We start from the raw sequence: 23,661 nt of genomic DNA on the forward strand, positions 1-23,661 counted from the left end.
AGACCAAACCTCATCAAGTAGGTAATGTCTATTATTGTCCGTGGGACTTTTAAAAAAACTCATATTTTTTGGTAAATTAGTTCATGTTTATTTGCAAATGATCATGTTAAAATAAGATAATGAACGTGGTAAATATTCAAACTGCTAAACATGCATGCTAGCAGAAGCTTCACCTGTTTCAAGCTGTATGCCTGTCCCAAGTTCGATAAATAGGGTAATGTCAAGGTTTCTACCTAAATTAATATAAGTCATAGTCCTAAATTGGCCTACTTGACTGTTATTAGCGTTGAGATGTTTCACATGTCCAACAACTATACTTTGTGCTTTTTCAACCCTGCACATTGTTAAATTGCTATTATTTAGCCTACTATCTATGTTAAATTGTTACTTAACCAAATATTTAAAAAACGCCCACTGATTGGCTTAGAGGCTATGCACCATGGACCTATACAGAAACCAGTCAATGATTCGTTCTCATTATCAATGCTGTTGCTAGTCTGAGCCAGCCTTTAAGTCGTATTTTAGCCCAGGAGTCTATGTGGATGTAGAGGAGGCAGCTTCTCGCGCTCTTTATTTCTGTCAACATTCTAAATGTTAGCTGAGAACGTCAGGAAGAGAACTCCTTCCTTCATAATGTGCCTTGCTACGAAATACTGCCTCCATGTTGTGTTGAAAGGTGAGCTTGGTAGACTAGGCGTGCTGCTAAGTTAGCTTTGTGCTCAAATAACTGCTCGCCATCCTGATGAAAACACCTGTTTTGTGATTAAGAGGTAGGAGATCGATAATTTTTGTTTGAATAGCCAAACATAGCCTACTAAAAACTCTCACATATTAGTCCCAGCCTAAACTGCTGTAGCCTATTGTTATTCTCCTTCCATATAAATTCCACTAGACTAGAATGATATGTCATGTCACTCAAAATAACATGTTTCAACGATTGCCTGTTTTCTGTTGTAGCAATGTGTTGTAGGCTATAGGGTAAGCTATGTAGGCTTAAGATATAGGCTACACAACTTATTTTATCAGAAATTATGATCAATATAATATAGGCCTATATGGGGATTCCCGCTACCATCCTCCCATGCCCCCCTGCCAAGACCTCTTGCCCCCCCTTTGCCACCCCATGTAAAATTTTCCAGATCCTCCACTGTTAAGAGCACAGAGGTGGCTTAAATATGTCACTTGCATAGTGTCAGCCCAAGTTAGCATTGCTATGGTCTTGTTCAAGATCAATAGCTAAAAACGTAGGCTACAGATAAAACAGAAAATACACAAGTATTTAATTATTTTGATGACGGCCCTCATATGCTGTTAGCTAATTTCCCTGCAGAAACCCCTAGACACCAAGATGAAGGCCTAGAATGCCTCTCTGCCTGTTATAGTTAATGTTATGGTTAATGTTATAGTTAATGTTATAGTTAAGAATTTGACCAATTTGGTCAACAGGAAGTCTTCTTTAGTTTATAGGCTATTTCCGTGTTCCCTGTGTTTTGCTGTTCACACACTTTCAGCAGAAAATTGCGACCCCCTGAGTTGTAAATTTCACGTTCTTGCATTCAAATGGAGACATTCAGATTGACACTATATATGTTCCCTTTTACATGTTGAATTGTTTACATTTTTCATTTAGAAATCCCCATTCTGGCATATGTGGTTCAGAGGCTGTACGTTGATGAGTTACTGATAACAGAAGACATATTCACACAAGGGAGCAAGTTGCCCGTTCTGTCACAAAACATCTAATTACCCCACCACCACAGCTGAGCTGCTCTGTAGTCAGCACAACAGTTGTGAGTTGATGGAGCTTTGCTGCTTGACCAGGGGACCTTGAACAATTGGAAATTGTGGTGGTGTGTGTGTGTGTGTGTGCAGGGCCGTGATTGGGAGACGAGCAAGCACCTCACCTGTCAGCCCTTCGTCATAATTGCTGGGGTTTGGCTGTAATTTGACAGCAATTATCATGTCAGGAATGAATTCCCAACTAATCGCGGAGCCTCTGTGCAACAGAGGGCGCGTGTGACTGGAGAGACATGCCTCCGCTATTCAGCGAGCCCGGGAGAATTTTTGTCAGTTACAACCTCCGCAGGCTTGTCAATCTGCTTATTATTGAGAGGAGAGCTACATTCGGATCGTGGCCTGTTTCTGTCCTCATCATAGAACAGGAGAGTTAAGTAGGCAACATAGGCTACTCCTTCTGATCACATAGGCTAGTTAGGCCTATTAATAGGCTACTAGGCTATGCATGATGGGCTAATAGGCTATGCATTTTCCCATATTAGTCCTAATTTTGCCTAGTCTATAAGCAAGATTAAACACTGAGAAAACTAAGCACAATGTAAAGGGGGGTCTGGGGAAATGCTAAGAAATGCTATGAAAAATTTGAACCTTTTAAAGTAAAATTCATCAATCTGGTGCACTTTGAGAAGAAAACTGAGGCTAAATCAATTGTGTCCTATATGTGAGCTATTTAGTTCTATTTTATGGAATAATTTGGAGACGCATAATTACCAAAAGCAGTCTTCGTCTTCGTTTTTTTACTGGCTCAATATAGGCCCCTGATCTTCGTAGCCCTGAACAATGTTATTTCATAAATAACAAAAATGCCGCACTGCTGATTTCCGTACCCCAGCATTATGGGCTGCTTTTTCAAAAGGGCACTTGATTGGTCAAGGGGGCAAAGGGCAGGTGCTCAAGCACCACTTAGGCTCTACCTGTGCATGCCCCTGGTTAAAACGTTTTACAAGCCTTTTAACCTTACATTTTTGTTTAGACAATTACCAAGCCGTGAATTTAAATGCCATGGTAATGCAGGCCAAGCTGTTTATTATTAAGAATGGACATTAGAAATCATGACATCTGACTGAATAGAAGTTAAGGAATATCATTTTTTTTAAATATATTGCCACTGACAGATGTGCTACTTTCAGCCATTTATTATGAACAGTAAACATTGAATGAAGAATGAATGAATTCACAAAAGTTTACAAAATAAATACCTTATTAAACATTGTGCATTATTAGAAATGAGTGTATGACAGCAACTTACTAAATAAAACTAAAGGGAGTTGTAACGTTGGTTTAACCCAATAGTCATGGGCATCCCTATCCCAGACAGTGAGATTTTTTCATTTGTGCACATATACAGTATATCATCCTTACTAGAACAGTAACCATAGAGGGCACGTTTTTAAAATATGCAGCCTTCATTATTTCCAGTACAGGCTTTTTTTTGCAGAGGAGTTTAGCCCCATTTTAAAAGCTCTAAACATCCCTCCTTTTATAGCATTCTTGGGTGATGATGCGTAATTATCAGGGGAAAGGCAGTGCTAGGTATTAATTTGAAATTGCCTGGGGTGAATTTCGGAGAACACACAGCCGCGGAGAAACCCAAGGTGTTTGTCTCGCTCTCGCGAATCTCTCCAGGGAGAGAAGAAGCTGGAGCAGCTCTGCAGGGAGCAAAAGATCCTCCGTCTCAGAGGCACACTGAAGAGAAGTTTCAAAGGCAAAACTCACAAAAAATAGATGGCATGTTTTATCTGCCTGCTCCACTCCTATAGCTGCTCTGTTGTATTTTGCAGCCTATGTTGGGATTTTCACCTGATGGCTTCAAATACTAAAGGTTGTTTTTAATGGCACGATGAGTGAAGTTTACATTTTTGACTTGTACTGTCCTCAGTGGAAGACTATTGCCGCAGCTGAACGGGGAGTTGACAACCATTTTTAAATGCTTTGTATGCTGAAGGGGAGCACAAGAATTTAAAGAGAGCAGGGAAATCCAGGTGTGTGTTTGTGTATGTGTGAGTGAATGTGTACTCTTGAAAAACTGTTTATCTATTTCTGCAGCTTTGTGCAGCACTTTCCACTGCAGGAGGTGAAGGGCAGGGTTATACCTATATGTTCACAATATACTAAAATAAGGAAAGCTATCGCACTTTGTGGCACATTTAGTTTGACTGCAAAGTAGATGGATTTTATGGGGACATAAGGGCCTTTTATAGTATAGAATTAATCATTCAACTAAATTTAGATTTGACACCTTTTTGTAATTCCACTGAGAAATCTAGTGTGGTGAACGGTAGGTAGCAAATAACAAAAGAGACAACAAGTCGATGAGTGATGCACCTGAAAAAAAGGCCAATAAAGCAGGCAACACCTACAAACCAATGTGACCCATATCTCAGAAATACAGCAAATATCCCATGGCATTTATAAGTGTCGCAGCACACAAGGCCTTCTAAATTGGATTGTCTTTGAAAATACTAAAACAGCCAACAGACGGTGACCCTTAAAACTGAGTTATTATGGTCCTACCCTAGTTTCTTTCCTCACAACGTTTTCTAAGGAACCAGGAGTCAAACCGATTGTAGAAGCAACCTTTCTAAAGAACATCTTGTTAATTGTCAGTAATGATTTTACCTCAACATAAAACATGACCCAAAAATTGTGATAAAAATCATTTAAAAATCCTTCCTACTGACCTCGAAGGAAATTGCTAGAAATGCACGGTCAAGGCTTTTCTAGCATGTTCACACCATTTAAATTCATAGCAAGATTAGCAAAATGAAGAGCCAAATAGATATGATTTTAGAGCAACAATAATACAAAAAAGCTTTAATTGATAGTTATTATTGTCAGCATTGTATTGGAGTTTCAAACAAATAGAAAATCGATGGCCTTAGCAGCCTGTAATGATTTACTTTCCTCTGTATGCTACACCCATGCCTGATGCCTCTTGAGACTGTTCTCTCTGGCACTTGAAACCCACAGTACTGCTGTTATTTAATTATCATATGCCCCTGTTCTTTTACAGGGAATCATCCTCTAAAGGTCAGCAAAACGATGACCCTGTTTACTGAGCTTTCGTGCCCACCGAGGGGTTTTGGTCCGGACCTCGACTCTGGCCCTGGACTGGAGGGCAGCTGCATCAAGACTTGCATCAGGCCAGCGATGATAAAAAGGTATTCTCTCTTGCCCTTATCTAACCCCTCTCTGTCACTCTTCCCTATTCTCCATGGGGTGTATATTAGAATCAATGTCTGGCTATTTTCGTCTCCGCTCTCTCGGTGATCATTGTTATGCCTGGCTAGTTCAGTAGTTTCTTATATTTCCTACACACATGAATAAACATAAGGCCAGGTAAGATTTTGAAGTGTTGAAGTCGCTAGAATAGTTTGCTGTTGAGTTAAAAAAAAACACAGATCAAGAGTTACATTCCGGCAGGAGGAATGGCACATAAAGCATTGTTTCCTCTGAGCGGTTCAGTTGAGTTTGGTATGGCCCTTATTTGCGTTTCCACTTCCAAAAGTTGAGAAGGGTACCCAAATAACTGCACGGTACTGTACCTATTTTGGTCAACCTTTCTTTGGGGTACCAACGAGTCCCGAAGGGTTCCACACACACTGAAGTCGGTTGGTTGTTCGAAATAATCATTTCTGTGTGACTCCGTGAGGGGGATTAAAAGGACAAACATAATAACTGTCATGTTTAACTTCCGGCTGGAGTGGCTTGAGCACAATTTAATAAGCTTAAAGGGGACATATTATGAACTTTTCCGGTGATTGGGCACACTTTTTCGGTTATTGGGGTCCCTATCAGCACACACAAGCTTCAAAAAGACAAATATGTCAGTTTCTTCTGGGATGCTTATTTCGAAAAAAAATTGATGGTCTGTTCCAAAATACACCGACTGATGACGAAATTGGTCGGTTTTCATTAACATATTATACTCCCACGGGAAAGCTCACCAGAAACTCGGCAGTTGATTGGCAAATCAAGACGCCCCCGTTGGTAACCACACACACCTGAGCCTCCACTAGCTAATGCAACAACAGAGTAGAAGCAAGCTGCAGTGTTAGCTCATCCTCAAGCTACCATCACATCCAAGCCTCGAAGCACACTAGGGCTGAATGGATTTACTTAATTTTTTGTTAGGCTATGTCCAGCAAATTTTTGTGTGATCAAAGCCCTTTTACTGGACGGTGGAGGAGACTGTGCCAGGAAGACTGAGATACACCATCCGTCCGTAATGTAAGTAGTCCTATTTTAAAAATTATTCTGGCCGCTTGTTAGTTCAATGTCTGTAATGTGCTTCATTTTATCCCTCCTATAATAACCAGCACCGACTGAAATGAGAGAATGCCGCAGGGTTTAGTAGTTATCGTTAGCGTCTGCTAGCTTTAGCTCTAACCGTTAGCATAAAGCTAACGGTTAGAGCTATGAGTCTTTGGCAGTGACTGTTCTTTGGCTCTTTTGTGAGCTCACGTTAGTCCTGCCGTGACAGCCCCTGTGTGAAAAACAGACGGTGAAACTGTATGGTGTGTTGGAAACTGAAGAGTATTTTGTTTTAATAGCTTCATCCTGCTACCTGCTAGCTGTCTGATTGTATAGCTAAAGTACATACCGCAATAAGTCTGCGGATAGTGTGTAGTTATAAGCAGGTGTGGTACAAGCAGCAGTAGGCCTATTACATGATCTCCAGTGCAGTGGCGTGGCGTGGGGATTTGTTTTGAGGAAGCCAAGTGAGACAACACCTTTAATCTACATGTGTATTGGAAGGTGGGGGACAGAAAAGAGTAGGCTACGTCACAGCTTGTATTTAATGTAACTACAAGAGCTATTATAGCGCCTGGTCACTTTACCAGGACTTACACACGCCTGTCCGACACTGCTCGTTCGCTCTCTCTCTCTCTCACTCACTCACTCACTCATTCACACACTTCCTTATCGTCTTATTAAATAATACATTTTATTATAAATGCACCCCCACCCCGACCGGAATGCACAACTAGCCGCTTAATGCCCAATGCAGATTTAAATTAATTCACAATATAATTAGGGGACGTTTTAGGCTATTTTAAGTTTCACGTTCACATGAGACACGACTCACACAATCAGTTGTAGGTGCTTGACATACACACATACTTTCTATACATCCTTTTCGTTTAAGAACTAGGCCAAATGTTCATTACAACACTATACTTAAGACAACCCAGAACAACTTCAGTGGATATACAGTAGGCCTACCAATGCAACTTAATCCAGGCAATCAAGGCACAATTAGCAATAAAATAACACAAAACATAACACACAGTTACACAGACAGTTAAGGGAACAGTTAACCCGCGCCGGCATAAGGTGTGTATTTTACTCACTATTTGTAGAGGAAGGCCATTAGCTGAAGTTTGCCGCTACCAGCTAGCCACTCGGTGCGGACATAGTTATCCTCACGGAAAGTGCGATAAACTTTCTTTCTCTCCACACGCATTGGCCTGCCGTCAGATTTGATTTTTAATGGCTTCTCAATTGGCAGTTTGGTAAAATAATTTGTTACTAAATACTCAAAATCTCCACCCTCCATAACTGTTCTTGCTAATATGATAACAATGCAAACATGCTAATCTCCCGCTATTGTTATTGTTGTTAAATTTCAGTGACGTTGATAATTATGCTTTGATTTGATTGGTGTGAAGCCAAAGGCCGAGTGGCTTCCCTTGGCACCCTCATGACACCCTCCTGACCAATCACAGGAGGGCAGTGTCAAGACAACAGCCTCACCTGATTGGTCAATCCTTCTTTCTTTTTTTCACTAAGGGATGCCAGCTCGGGCTGGCTTCCTCGCGGACATACAGTGTGCAGTATCGTGTTTCGCCGCGTCTTCAGTATGTAACTTTAAAGGGGCGCTGTTTCGCGCATTGTGAAATGCTCAATGAGAGGAGAAAATGGGGAAGAAATGACAGGAGCACAGCACCAAATAATTACCGAAACTGTTAATATAAATGTTTTTATTGGATGACAACTACAGCCTAAAAAACAGGGAAGCCTGGCTTCCCTTGGCCTCCGGGAGAAAACGCCACTGCTCCAGTGTAATGTACACATAGACAGGAATACTGTAAGTTGCCTCTGCTGGTGTTTGTGTCCTGTCCGATATATTTCAAACGGCACACAGTATCACTCAGAACTTGTTGCTTCTTGAGCAAGGGCTATACTGAATTTATTAGTAGCTTATCTTATTTTATAATGGAAGAAAAAATATATTTTCATCAGTTTGTAGCTTTGCCATAACAGATGTATGATGTAGGCCTATACATGTCAGATAGGCTACATCATGTAACATTGAATGTGCCATGTTTTACAGCTACAGTATCTCACAAAAGTGAGTACACCCCTCACATTTCTTCAAATATTTCATTATATCTTTCCATGGGACAACACTGAATATATGACACTTTGATACAATGTAAAGTAGTCAGTGTACTGCAACCTTGTCCTGTGGTCTGATGAGACCACGATATATTTATTTGGTTTAAATGGTGTTAAGAGTGTGGGGCGGCAACCAGGTGAGGAGTACAAAGACACGTGTGTCTTGCCTATAGTAAAGCATGGTGGTTGGAGTGTCATGGTCTGGGGCTGCATGAGTGCTGCCAGCACTGGGGATCTACAGTTCATTGAATGCTAACATATACTGTGACATACTGAAGCAGAGCATGATCCCCTCCCTTCATAAACTGGGCCGCAGGGCAGAACTGCAACATGATAACGACCCCAAACACACCTCCGAACGACCACTGCCTTGCTACAGAAGCTGATGGACTGGCCAAACATGTCTCCTGACCCAAACCTTAGAAGGCTCTACATTTACATTCTCCAAAAGCGGGTAAATGAATTCTTAGGCGAGTAAGTAGTTGAGTCCACCCGCCACTTTAGCTGGTTAAAGATGTGCGGTCAGGATCTATGCTCGTGCGGCGATTCTAGCGTCTAATAAACTTCACCAACTGTAAAAAACTGAAGGATGCGGCTCATTTTTACATTAAACGTTGTTAAGTTACCGTGTTTGCAAACATACCATTTCCTATGCGCCTTCACATTAAAAGCATGTTAATAGCCAAACGTGAGTTCACTTTTATTTTCAAGCAGATAAGAACAGGAAGTTAGCACTCACAGCCCCACAGTGCTCTAGCTTGAAAGGCAACTGGTCCTTCAGCTGAAAAAATTCACAACCTATTTAATTTATCCTAAATTGTACAAATGTGTATACTAGTTCATAGGCTATGTCCAATGGTTTAAAGTTTGGTTTTAATTAAAAGGGAATGTTCTAAAAAAAAGTATTGTTATTATTACATATTAAATAATGGAAATAATTCTGAATCATCAAAAATTGCTTTTGGCAGGTTAAATCTTTTGTCTAAATTGCAATCAGTGTACCCCTATTAATTTTTCTACAATTATTACTGCACAAAAGGATATAATATTGATAGAGAATCTCAGATGAGACCAAGATGACATGCTCAAAGTTAGAGCGAAATGCAAGGATTAAGGTTATGCAAGTTTTCGATCATACTTTGTGTGCTACAAAAAAATTAATTGTGCTAATGCATTTTTTTGCTTGCTAGCACCAGTGCTACCACCTGAAAAATAAGCGTACAGCCCTGCACTGATTACTTTACATTGTATTGAAGTGTCATTTCTTCAGTGTTGTCCCATGCAAATATATAATGAAATATTTGAAGAAATGTGAGGGGTGTACTCACTTTTGTGAGATACTGTATCTGATTGACCTGACGGAGCCACCAAGACCGTCACACTATCCGTTTCATCAGAGGAGGACGTGTTCACTGGGTGGGACAGGTTGTCTTCTTCAGGGCCCAACAACATCTAGACAGTTACATGAAAGTTATGGCTTTGCTTCTGTTTGATATGTACACTTAATATTTTCATTCCACTGGCTATGAATAAACTGCTTTATTTTTAAGGATGTTTTTTGTTATGATAGCTCGGGATTGGACCCAAGAGCAGAACAGAAACCCAGGTAGTCAGTTTAGAACAATGTTTATTTTAAGCTGGGATGCGCAACAGACTGGCAGGACACTGGACGGCTGAGTGGCGCAGCGAGCATAGGCAGGTGGATATCCGGAAACCCGCAGGCAGGCGAGCAGGAAAGGTGAACAGCGGAGGCAACTGGCACGGAAGAACAACTTACTCCAACTAGAGACGTGAAAGAAAACAACAAACAAATAATCTTGAGCTCGGGAATCATACCGCTTCTGGTATGAAGTACACTCTTACTACTTACTTACACTTAAGTAGAGAGGGCCTGATTATCCAACGATCCTCACCTGGAGCAGTCTGCTCAGGAGTGCCGCCACGCCCACATGCCAACACAGAGACAAACGAATGGGAGAACAAGAGGGACAGACAGACAAGGGAAAACATACAACACACACAGAGGAGAAGGAGAGGCTGCCGTGCCCCTCAATGACCGCCTCCAGGAGGTCTACCAGGCTTGTCTGGGTTTCTGTCATAGAACTCCCGGAGGAGTGCGGGGTCCAAGATGAGGCCCCTGGCGATCCAGCTTCTCTCCTCCGGGCCATAACCCTCCCAGTCAACCAAATACTGGTGTCCCCTCCCTCTGCGCCGAACGTCCATAACCCGGCTGACCGTGAAGGCAGGGTGACCATCAATGAGACGAGGGGTCGTGGGGCAACAGTAGGCGGGCATAACTCACTTGAGGAAACTGGCTTCAGCTGGGAGACGTGAAACGTAGGGTGTATCCTAAGGGATTGGGGCAGTTTAAGGCGAATGGCAGCAGGATTAATGACACAATCGACCTCGAATGGTCCAATAAATCGGGGAGACAGTTTCTTGTATTCTACACTAAGAGGAATGTCCTTGGAGTTAAGCCAGACCTTTTGACCAGGTAAGTAAACTGGAGCTGGGATCCACCGTCGATCAGCCAATCTCTGATTCTGTTCCCTATTACGCAGGAGGGCCGCTCTGGAATCCCTCCAGATCCTGCAGATCCTGCGCAGGTTGTGCTGGACCGAAGGCACGGCGATCTTGATCTCCTGAGTGGGGAAGAGAGGTGGTAAGTAGCCCAGAGAAGCTTCGAAAGGCTATCACCGGCTAGCCCAGGAAGTTGAATGTGGCTAAGAGCGACAAAGAACCCCGAATTTGAAGTTTTTTTGCATTATATTTTTTACTTGAACTAAGTATTTTACAGCCATTTTAGATGTAACTATTCGCGGCACTCTATAACGTTACTGTAAATCCATATAATAAACAAGTGATGTCTGCTGATAATTGTTATTTTTATTAGAGCTGCAACGATTAATCGACGAATCGATTATTAATCGATTATTAAAATAATTGCCAACTATTTTGATAATCGATTAATAGTTTCGAGAATTTTTTTGCCCAAATTCTCTGATTTCAGCTTCTCAAATGTGAATATTTTCTGGTTTCTTTAATCCTATTATGACAAGTAAACTGAAATATCTGTGTGTTTAGGACATAACAATACATTTGAGGACGTCAACATGGGCTTTGGAAAATGTATCAACATTTTTCACCATTTTCTGACATTTTACGGACAAATAATCGACAGATTAATCGATTATCAAAATAATCGTTAGTTGCAGCCCTCATTTTTATTGCTCCACTGTAGACTGACAACCAAACTGCCAGTACATCGGATCAGACTAGTAACGGCAACAATTTACACTTCAAACCTGACAAAAAGTGGCCTCCCTCCAAAATGTAAGTCTTCTTTTCTTGACCATCATATTATAGGCTTTACTCTGAGCTCTAAGGAAAATGTAATTGCATTTTTGGGAAAATTCTACAAGACTATGTTATGTGTGACACGTTGGTTTGGTTCAATAAATACAAGTTACATTCAGGATTTATTCACACACCATTGACCAACAATGATGTTTGTAACGGACAGAACCTCTGATCCAAACCTGGCATCAGAGCTAGCTCCAGCTGCATAGCTAGCAGCAGGAAATGTACAAAGTTGTGACTTCTCTGCTGAGTTAAAGCAGCTAAGTGGCTGCCTAAAGAACAGCAGAAATGTGTCTATTTCTTTCTGCAAACTTTTCAGTTCAACACAGGTTTTTTTAAACTCCCCTCGAATTGTAAATGTTGTTTCAAAATGTGGGGCCCGGATATGTGATGTGACGAAGTGGCTGGGGTGTAAGCTATGGGAAGGATAGAGCATGGCTTGAGCACGCATGGTTTGATTCCTGCAGGAGAATGACTTTACTGGGCTATTACCATTTCAGCTAAGGCGGCACTGAATCGTTCTTTTGTTCTTTCAGTGAAGCTCTGAGGGGGTTTCTCACAATGAATTCCTATTGATTTTTCTGGTCATGTCATCAAATTGTTTGTGGCTTGAATCGTGACTACTGTTTTCTCATCTGCTCCCTGAGGGTTCTCTCCTCTATATACTTTTTATCCTATTTGGATGGGGCAAAGCTAAACAAAAGACAGGGAGAATGAAAGCCACGATTTGAACTGGAAAATGGAAGTAAACACAATAGGGACTTTAAGTAACGACAGCTATGGTGGTAGAGAACAACTGGTATTGGTATTCAAGAATGTATGTCATCACCTTCCTTTGCCGTAGTCCGTCTGTTTACAATGTCGGACTGGGTGTTTTGAAGTTGTGAACACTACGCCAACTGCAACAAGTAGCCGCTGTGAGAGTTCCTTAGTGATATTGGATTTTGTTTGGATATTTTCCTTATGCCGTAGCCCTCTCTAAAACGTCAATGCTTAAAGTCCCTAATACAGGTCCTTCTCATATAATTAGCATATTGTGATAAAGTTCAATATTTTCTGTAATGTACTGATAAACATTAGACTTTCATATATTTTAGATTCATTACACACAACTGAAGTAGTTCAAGCCTTTTATTGTTTTAATATTGATGATTTTGGCAAAAAAGTAAAGAAAAACCAAAAATCCCTATCTCAAAAAATTAGCATATTTCATCCGACCAATAAAAGAAAAGTGTTTTTAATACAAAAAAGTCAACCTTCAAATAATTATGTTCAGTTATGCACTCAATACTTGGTCGGGAATCCTTTCGCAGAAATTACTGCTTCAATGCGGCGTGGCATGGAGGCAATCAGCCTGTGGCACTGCTGAGGTGTTATGGAGGCCCAGGATGCTTCGATAGCGGCCTTAAGCTCATCCACAGTGTTGGGTCTGGTGTCTCTCAACTTCCTCTTCACAATATCCCACAGATTCTCTATGGGGTTCAGGTCAGGAGAGTTGGCAGGCCAATTGAGCACAGTAATACCATGGTCAGTAAACCATTTACCAGTGGTTTTGGCACTGTGAGCAGGTGCCAGGTCTTGTTGAAAAATTAAATCTTCATCTCCATAAAGCTTTTCAGCAGATGGAAGCATGAAGTGCTCCAAAATCTCCTGATAGCTAGCTGCATTGACCCTGCCTTTGATAAAACACAGTGGACCAACACCAGCAGCTGACATGGCACCCCAGACCATCACTGACTGTGGGTACTTGACACTGGAGGCAGGCATTCAGGCATTTTGGCATTTCCTTCTCCCCAGTCTTCCTCCAGACTCTGGCACCTTGATTTCCGAATGACATGCAAAATTTGCTTTTATCTGAAAAAAGTACTTTGGACCACTGAGCAACAGTCCAGTGCTGCTTCTCTGTAGCCCAGGTCAGGCGCTTCTGCCGCTGTTTCTGGTTCAAAAGTGGCTTGACCTGGGGAATGCGGAACCTGTAGCCCATTTCCTGCACACGCCTGTGCACGGTGGCTCTGGATGTTTCTACTCCAGACTCAGTCCACTGCTTCCGCAGGTGCCCCAAGGTCTGGATTCGGCCCTTCTCCACAATCCTCCTCAGGGTCCGGTCACCTCTTCTGGTTGTGCAGCGTTTTCTGCCACACTTTTTCCTTCCCACAGACTTCCCACTGAGGTGCCTTGATACAGCACTCTGGGAACAGCCTATTCGCTCAGAAATTTATTTCTGTGTCTTACCCTCTTGCTTGAGGGTGTCAATGATGGCCTTCTGGACAGCAGTCAGGTCGGCAGTCTTACCCATGATTGCGGTTTTGAGTAATGAACCAGGCTGGGAGTTTTTAAAAGCCTCAGGAATCTTTTGCAGGTGTTTAGAGTTAATTAGTTGATTCAGATGATTAGGTTAAGAGCTTGTTTAGAGTACCTTTTCATGATATGCTAATTTTTTGAGATAGGAATTTGGGGTTTTCATGAGCTGTATGCCAAAATCATCAGTATTAAAACAACAAAAGACCTGAAATATTTCAGTTGGTGTGCAATGAATCTAAAATATATGAAAGTTCAATTATTATCATTACATTATGGAAAATAATCAACTTTATCACAATATGCTAATTATATGAGAAGGACCTGTACCTTCCGTGTCAGTCACTCGTTCAATAATGTTCCAGGCCAATGAATGCTTGGTTCTCGTTGTAAAGATTAGACAACAAACATTTAATTATAGAGGTTTGATACTGCCTATTGGTAATGCAGTTCTACTGTACAAGATGGCGCTTTAAGCAAGACTATACCATCTTTTAATTTAAGAATTAAAAAAATTGGATTCCTAAGCAGCAGTAAAGAAAAGTGTTTGGGGTTTGGCCATTACAATCATTATGTTACTTGTTCTCATGTGATGTATATGTAGCCGGCCTGCTGCTGCTTCGGCTAATTCTGCGTTGTTTCTTAAATGAACGTGAGTTGGAGACAACTGCTGCCTTGCCAGCCGAGGGAGTCTTTATTTTCTATGTGTAAACACATAAATATCAGTACAGCGATAACAAGATGTCCGTTCGCACATGCACTCTCTCTTCAGTATGGCAATCGCCGGCTCAAGAGCATGTTCCTGACAATGTTATTAAATATAAACATTCATACATTGTGATCATATAGTAGAATTGATAATATCTCCCAAGTGTTTCTCCCCTTCACTGGTGGCAAGGTTTTATATTTTATAAATTAACAGTTAGAACAATTGCATTGAAGTGCTTATTACACAAATGAAATGAAATAAAAATACATTTAATAAATACACAAAAAGATTCACAAAAAGAGAGCTTGCATACCTGTGTGTTAACACATAAATATCAGTACAGCGATAACAAGATGTCCGTTCGCACATGCACTCTCTCTTCAGTATGGCAATCGCCGGCTCAAGAGCATGTTCCTGACAATGTTATTAAATATAAACATTAATACATTGTGATCATATAGTAGAATTGATAATATCTCCCAAGTGTTTCTCCCCTTCACTGGTGGCAAGGTTTTATATTTTATAAATGAACAGTTAGAACAATTGCATTGAAGTGCTTATTACACAAATGAAATGAAATAAAAATACATTTAATAAATACACAAAAAGATTCACAAAAAGAGAGCTTGCATACCTGTGTGTTAACACATAAATATCAGTACAGCGATAACAAGATGTCCGTTCGCACATGCACTCTAAACACAAAGAGACTCGTGCGCCACATGAGATTCCATCATACAACCAAAAGTACATTTACACACTAAAACGAGTGTCTTTACATCAGTAAACAGCAATTGCAACCTCCAAGGCATATTATTTACATATCTGTTACAAGTTTTATCGTGTTTAATCACTTTTGTACACTCATTCAGAGGAGCTCTTCAGTATGGCAATCGCCTACTGAAGAGGATAGCGCGAAATAAACAGGAAGTGACCTCACGGTTTACAACAGAATCACAGGTCCCAAGGTATCAAAATAAAAGCTCTCAAAACAAATATACATTAAAGGCATAAAAGGATTATTGGTGAAATATAACTTATACACCGGTTACATATATCTTATAGTTGGTGATTAGTGATGGGATGTTTAGATACACACGAGCTGTTAAAAGTGTTCCATTATCAAATGGATATTCTCATGTGAGCTACTTGAGAAAGCTGTATAGCACGCTTTATAACAGTCCTTTATTGATTTCCTGATTAATTTTGAATTGCCTCAGCTGCATCTTTCCAGTCAATACAAATCCAAAACTTGTCACTAAAGGTTGGCTTTCTCAATATATAAATAAGGCAATCAATTTACTTTGATTTTTTTTCCACTAAAATGATGCTCCCAAAAAACAAGATGTCCTTTCTGATATGCTATCCATGCCTATTATTATTATTATTATTATTATTATTATTATTATTATTATTATTATTATTATTATTATTATTATTATTATTATTATTATTATTATTATTATTATTATTATTATTATTATTATTATTATTATTATAACACTATCTTCATAAGGTTCTAGATAGCTCTGTGCCCATACGTTACATCATCAAACTTCAACCAGCATCTGGGGTTACTGTTTGCTTCGGTAAGGCTGTCTTGTACTATAATATGAACTCCAGACACCTTCTCTACTCACTCTGTGTGATAATGCTGCCATCTGTTTATGTGCTTCAGTCTTAATTATGCTCTCATCACATTAAGCCAATCACAGATGAGCCTGAGCCAACTGTAGCACACCTAGCAGGGGCTTTACCAATCAATAAACTCCTCCCAGGGCTACTGTTAGCTCTCACCAGCTCAGGCCTTTTCACTCACTTATCCTCAGCATATTGGTTTGGGAATGTGCCTTGTTTTGGGAGAGGTGTTTGGACATGTTGTATTTGCAGGCTTAAGTATGTAGACTATCTTCCTTAAAGTGAATACCTTCTTTTAATGCATTTACCACAGTATAGCTGCCTCATGGTTAACTTGGTTCATTGTCGGTACCCCAATGACATGATTAAGTACTGCATGGTTTGCTTACTTTGATACCCTTCCCAACTTTTGACAGTGGATGCGCAAATGAATACGTGCCGTACCAAACCGAACCGCTCAGTGCAAACTAGGCGTTATTGTCGTTTTCCTATGCTATTCATTACCTGCCCATCACTTTCACCATCTCTGTAATATTTCTGCCATTTTCTGTGCACCTTTTCACTCAACTATTGACATTCCAGCCAACTCATTCCATATCATCTCTTGGTTCAAAAGTTAACGTGAAGAGGCGACGATGTACAGAGCATTAGTTCTCTGCCTAGTCTGTTCTCACTCCCTCAGCAGGCCATCAAGGCTCCATTGGAGGTTTGGCTCTAATCTGCCGGCTTGGGGGTGTGTTTCCTGCATTGGGGCTGTGGTCCATTCCATCTGTCTTCATCAGTGAGCCGGGGCGGCTGTGGGCTTGGGCCAGCAGGACCCCGCTAAGCACCAGCTGCTAGCTGCCTTTTACACTGATTCCCACCAAGTGGGACATATTTACAGTAGAGCAAGCAGCCCGCTAAGATGGGAGGACTTTTCAGCTCACAGCGTCTGGATCTTGCTTTTTTTGTGTAGTTTTGTTTTGTCTGTTGACTCTCTTCACCCACCGCAGCCTGAGCTTCATGTGCCTATTTATCCATTCTGTCAGCCCATATTTCTCATACTTTGGGGTTTATAGGTTAACATGTGTGCAGAAAGGGTGTGCACATTTAGTTAATTTTTGGTTGTTGATACTAGAAAAGGCTCTTTGACAGTTTAGTTTAGTTTAGTGTATTAGTTTATTTGTCAGGGACCATGTACAAAGTAACATTAATTTCACATAAAAAAAGATGCATTGTACCAGATTATAGCAGTTTGCTAATTTCCATCTGCAGTCCCTGTGCAGGTCAACACAGAATACAATAACAATATACAATATATATACATATCACATCACTATATGGCACACAAGAAATCACAATTTCAAAATTACACTGAGATAAAACTATCATTAAAACGAGGACTTCTAAAGAACTAATGTGTGCAGGTTTGGTTATTGACAATCCATTTCTTAAGTTTACGATGGATTTATTCACTTTGACCGCCAACGATTTCTTTAAATCTCTCTGTACTGTTGCCTCCACTCATATATGTAGCCGAACACACAAAGTTCAGAACAATCTATAGACTGAAAACATTTGTATTTTCAGTTGTCATTTCAAACCATTATCACTGTTGCTATGGCTTCAGTGTATGACAGAGTGGCTCAAACCCTTTTTTCCTATGGTGTTTTTTGCCTGTTGTCTGTCCACTCACTCTGAACATTTTCTATCGCACTTCCACTATAATCATGTCAATTCAGGTTTTGTTGGCGGCTCCTCAAAAGATAAAAAAGAAAAAAGGAGAGCCGCTCAAAAAACATATTGTATGAGTGTGTTTTTGCTCATAGAATTGTTGCAGTACACTTATCTACTATTTCCTCTGCTCAGTCAGTGACAGACAGAGGCAGGTGACCCTGTAGAGTAGGCTACAGTGACTGGATTGATTTAGAGGGGCTGCTATTTAGCATGGTGAGACACTAAACTAATTACCTCTCTTATAAACACCAGTCTGGCCTTTAGCTCCTATTGAATGAGCCCATTGGGTCTAAAGGATGAGACTGGGCAGAGGAGGCCCTGAGGCCGGGGGTCCTTCCTATGGAAATCAATTTTGGTCTAAATGGCAACGAGATTAGTGCAGTACTAATCTGATCCTTTGATTTTCTTTCCCACCTCACACATGCTCCCCTTCCTATTCAGCGAATCTCGAATACTGTCATGTAAGTAAATGCAGATTAATTAGTGCATCTTCATTGGACAGGAAAAGAAGTAGGGAAAATGTCCCTTGAAAGCGCATGTTTGTATTTTTTTTTGTTTAAGTTTTTTCCTCAGCAATGCAATGTATTTTTACCAGGTTGGTCCACCACTTTAACCAAGAGGGCACTATCTGAAAAATAGTTGGGTTGCCATGCAATTTGGTAAATACATTGATTGTGTTATTTTCCCAATGAATTGTAATGGTAGCGATAGATCAATTTCTATGTCTTTCCAATACTTTTCATCAATGACTGGTTACTTAGTGCTTACTGCCAATTAACAAATGTGAGCTTGGTAACACCCTCCAGGAAACTAAGATAAGAATCATTGTCACAATTAGCATAGCATTTAGTCTAAAGCACCAGTAGTATAGCCTTATAGAACTTCCATACCAAACTTTCAGAGACGGTGCCTTCTGGTGGCAAGATTTAACGAATATGATAGCCAACCCATGTGACAACTAACCACATTCTCCCCTATGTCACAGCTCAAGTGATTGCCTGCACTTACACGAGAAAGATAGATATGGTATGTCCCTTGTGGTTTCAGCAAGAGCCATCAGCTGCATACCTCTCTTTGAGCGCATGAGTTTGTGGCTCCAGGAAATTATGAAATATATAGTATAATATATGATATACCTGCAGGCATTCTCTCTCATGTGCCGTTCTGGTTTTGATGTTTTCAACAGCTAAGGACTGATGGTAATGCACTCTAGCATTGGCAGTCATGCCACAGTAAGCCAAGATGTTTGACAACAGCAGAGGTCCAATTGATACTGATAGTACAATGACATCTCTTGGCAGGCCAATAAAAGAAAAAACGTCCGCCCCAGCATCTCGCCCTCTGCTCATCCTACAGTGGAGCAACTGGAATCCATAGGCTGGGTTGACACAGGGTGCCCATGCCTGTGTAATATGCTACTGTGAATTTGTGATGTGATCGCCAAGCATATTCATAATGATTTCTTCGTGTGGGCTTTTCTGACAAATGGAAGTGTGAGTGTACACATCTGTTTTTCAGTGTGTGAACTTATTGTCAGTTTGGCCAGATAGTGCGGAGCACTACAAGTCTTGTTAATATACAGTATGCATGGCTTAGTGAGGTGCCTATTCAACTATGATCTCTTCTGACTGCTGTGGATAAGGTTTAACCGGTGTAGCTTTTCTCAAATGTTTTTTTGTTTAAATTTGTCGATTCAGACTTGGTTGTGAATCAAAGAGAAATCGCTGCCTCTGCAACCATCTAAGAGGTTCTATGATATGCACTGAAGGGGAGAGGTGTTGTGATGTTGGAATAGTCGGCTCTGCCTGGATGAGAACAAAAGACAAGTGCTTCCTCAGGTCTCATTCCAACACATGAGATATGGGATGGCACGTCGGCTTCTCTTCTGCCCACCTCTGTTCCTCTGGGGTTGCGGTGCAGTGACAGTGAGAAACAGGCTAATTGTGCTGGATGAAGCCAGACAGAAAATGTGCATGGGCCCTCCATGTTTTTTGCTTTTGTGGCACAGCAATGTTAATTTGTAGCTGTGTGAGAGCAGTGACATGCAATCGAAGTTGGATCAGCCGCTGCACGGTTTTCTTTTCTTTCTTTCATTATTGGACCATGTCTAGTCATCACTTGATTGAAGTTTGACTTTTTGGCACCTTACCTTTGTTGAAACACAGGCGAAACCCTTCTTTCCTACAGCACGTTACTCATTTTCTCATAATCTTACTACTCTTTTCCTCCTCTCTCTCTAAGGGATTATCCCTGAACCTTAATCCTGTGTGCCACCCTACTAGTGTCAAACTAAAGTATGCAGTAAACAATGCATGTGACGTAAAAACAGAGCAGAATACAGGCTGGCCATATGTTCTGTGCTTTTGGACAACATGCAGTTTTCTCTGTGGAGACACTAACCTTTAAAATGTTAATTGTTGTGCTCCGTGTTTAATCATAGGGATAGAGCCTACCTCCTAAATATAGTGTGCCTCCTGTCCATGCTCACTCAAAAGGAACAAGGCTGATTTATATTGCATAGCGATGACATTAAAGGCAGCCCATCCCACAGGATTACAACACCAATATTGTATTCACATATTCAAGGCAAGGTTGAGCTGAGAGCTGTATAAGATGTGTTGTGAGGAAGCAAACACTGAGAGAGTGAAGAAAAATCTAAAACTGAGCATAAAGGTGTTTTTGTATTCTTTTGTCCTTTTTTTCTCCAATTATTTTTCCTCCAAGTCTCTGTATTTCCACTCCTCCATCTCTCAATCCCACTTCCCTCTTGCATGCTCCCCCTCCATATCCCTTTCTATCTCCATCTCTCATCCAGTAGTTGATCTATTATGCGCGTTATTCATTGGAGGCTTCATAGTGCCATTAAAAGCACTGTGCTGTTTGCAAGGCACCAGCGGCGCCTTTGTCTGCAAGGCACTCTTTCTACCAGCAGGCCTTTGGATGCTTGTTGCCAATTCCACTCACAAATTTGATTGCCGCTGAGAAATGAAAGCCCTATCATGCTACACCCCACGTAGGGTGGCAGAAATGAATATTTCCCTTATTTTATTCACAGCCTGACTCATCTCCCTTTCTAAAGACTAGCGAACTCCAATCTAGAGGTAATATCAGATGGAATTTGTCTTTGTGTTCGGGTCGTGCTGTGAGCGGTTATGATCAATGATGTAGATTTCACAGTGTGTAAGATTTAAACTGGCTCTGATTCATATCTTAAAGCTCCAGTTACCAGTGTGTGCCACTTAAACTTAACTAATGTGTGACAAATAGGAATTATTACCTTTTTTTTTTTCTTTTCTTTTTTATTAAAGGCCTACTTCACCGGTTGGAATATGAAGGTGTATTGAACTCGGAGATCCTATGAAGTATACATGTGCAAAAAAAAATTAAATCGGATCATCCTAGCCTGAGAAAAGGCAGAAAGAGTGTTTTATGGTCTCACTGTCTAACCCTACATTTCTCTTTCTGTGATGTCACAGAAATAAATTACTGTGATGGCTCTATAGATCTTGATGTTAAAGTGGATTTGATAGTGTGTTGCCCCGACCTTGGTATCAATTGGGCAGTGAGGCAGCAGTCTTTTAAGAATGAAATGTAATCATTTAGCATAGTGTCTGCATCAGAAGTGCCTGCTAGCTTTGAATGTGGCAGCCTGTAATTCTTTCTATCCATAAGTCTCTTTCTGTTGGCAAGCGGACTGATACACCATAATCTTTCTTTTCACTATTCTATTCAATGCACATTATCAAAGTCTTATTAACGTGGTTTTGTCTAAAATTGAGTCTAAATGCCTAACTCAAGGCTCCCAGAGCAGTAAGATAATTTTAACCTATGTTGATGCATTCAATTTCTTTAGATGTGAAAGGATAAGCTTAGTGTTAACATAACCGTTATTTTTTAACAAGAACATTTAGCTGGGCAGTTTTTAAAGTTATGGAAATATAATTGTTTTTCTTTAAAAATGTTTGGTTGCATCTGCACACTTTCACTGACTTCTACGCAGACACGCACCATCTTACTAAATAAAACAAACTCTGCTTACTGCATAGGATATAAATTCATAGCGGTGGAATAATATTAAAGTCCTTCCTATGGTAAATCACTGTAGCTTAAATTCGAAACGGTTTGAAATTTTATCATTGGATTAGCAGATTTTTAAACAAATAATGACTCAATTGAATCCTCTTTGTGTAATTTCAAAGCAGTTACTCATTTGTTTTTGTCTTTTTGTTGCTACTAGTCTTTGAACAGTCCTTTTTTGTTTTTCTTGGCTTAATGTTTTCACCAGGCAACATTGTTTAAAATGTGCTTCTCTCTCTTTCGCTTCGTATCACTCTCTGTCCCAATGAGAACATTGTATGAATCGGATAAATCACGTACACAACTGCAAAAAAAACAGATGCAAAAAGCTCAGACCCTGATGGGTCAGTCCCTTTAAAAAAAAACACGACCTTTGCAGGGAGTTGCTGGCAAACCCTACAAAGAACAACCCAGTCACATGGTTTCCACACAGGAGTTATGTTGCTTCCACGAGAGTAGAAAACCCCTCTTTCTTTTGATGGCCTTTTAAGTTTATTTCTGTGATACTAAGCTTTTTTCAAATACCTATACAAGGCGGGCAAAAGCCGCATCGCGTTATGCATTTCTATAACCTCCACATAATTCAGAAAATCAAAATGCATTTTAGCAGTCACCTGTCTTGTAAACAATGACATTGTCTTAAACTCGCTCATGTAGCATACTCTGATTGGCGTGCATAAGATCTTACTGGGCCAGGCTATCGGACAATGCTTGGTTATGTCACACCCTGACATCGTCAAAACAAGGGACTAGGTTATTGTTTCAAAAGGCTGTTTCGATGGTCCATTGCGCAAATTGTAGAAGTTTCTAGAAATTGGCACTGAAATGGTCAGATTGTTAATTCTTTTTAAAGGTGAATAACCAATCCAGTTACCCATCACAGTGAAATGTGTAGGCTATACTTTTTCCACTGTTCAATCATTTAAATGGGAAGCAAACAACTTAACAATCTCTCAATTGCAGGACTGTTTTTGTAAAATCACTATGTTTTGAGCTGTGGACCCAAATAATTATTAAAACACAAAAAACATTTCACTGTGAGACTGGGTTGTTATATGCCAGAAATCAGTTAAGAAATAAGAACAGCGCCCTCTAGGGTCACACATTCTGGCAGGTCACAGCTTTCGGCGCAACACCGGAAGCGACAGTTTCACAGGAGTCCGTCCGCTTCTCGTGCCGCCTGACAGAACGCTGCGCCTCCTCTCTGCCCGCTCGCCTCTCCATTGAGAATGCCTTACCAGGCGCAACAAACGCCTCCCGTGTGAAACAGCCATAATAGAGATTTACAGATGTTTTGTGGCACAGACGTCAGGATGAAAGGGAGCCACAGCACACTACCCCCACCAGAGATACTGATTGTTCCTCTTCTATTTAGAGACATTGAGGACCCAGAGTCAACTGCAGAAATTAAAGTGAGGATTTCAACCTATGTTATCACTTAACCTCGGTTCTCAAAATGTGCCATTTCTTAAAATATAAGAAAAACTACCGGGCTAATGACAACTTCGGTTTTTGTTGTAAAGGATCAAAATCTCATGGACTTTCCATTGGTTTCTAGTAGGGCTGGGCAGTATGGACCAAATCTTAAATCACGGTATAGGTAATTTTATATCACGGTATAGGTATATATCATGGTATAGTATTTTTCCTTTAAATTAAATGGA

This window comes from Ammodytes marinus (genome assembly GCF_949987685.1).
Source record: "Ammodytes marinus genome assembly, chromosome: 22".
NCBI classification, from domain to species: Eukaryota; Metazoa; Chordata; class Actinopteri; order Uranoscopiformes; family Ammodytidae; genus Ammodytes; species Ammodytes marinus.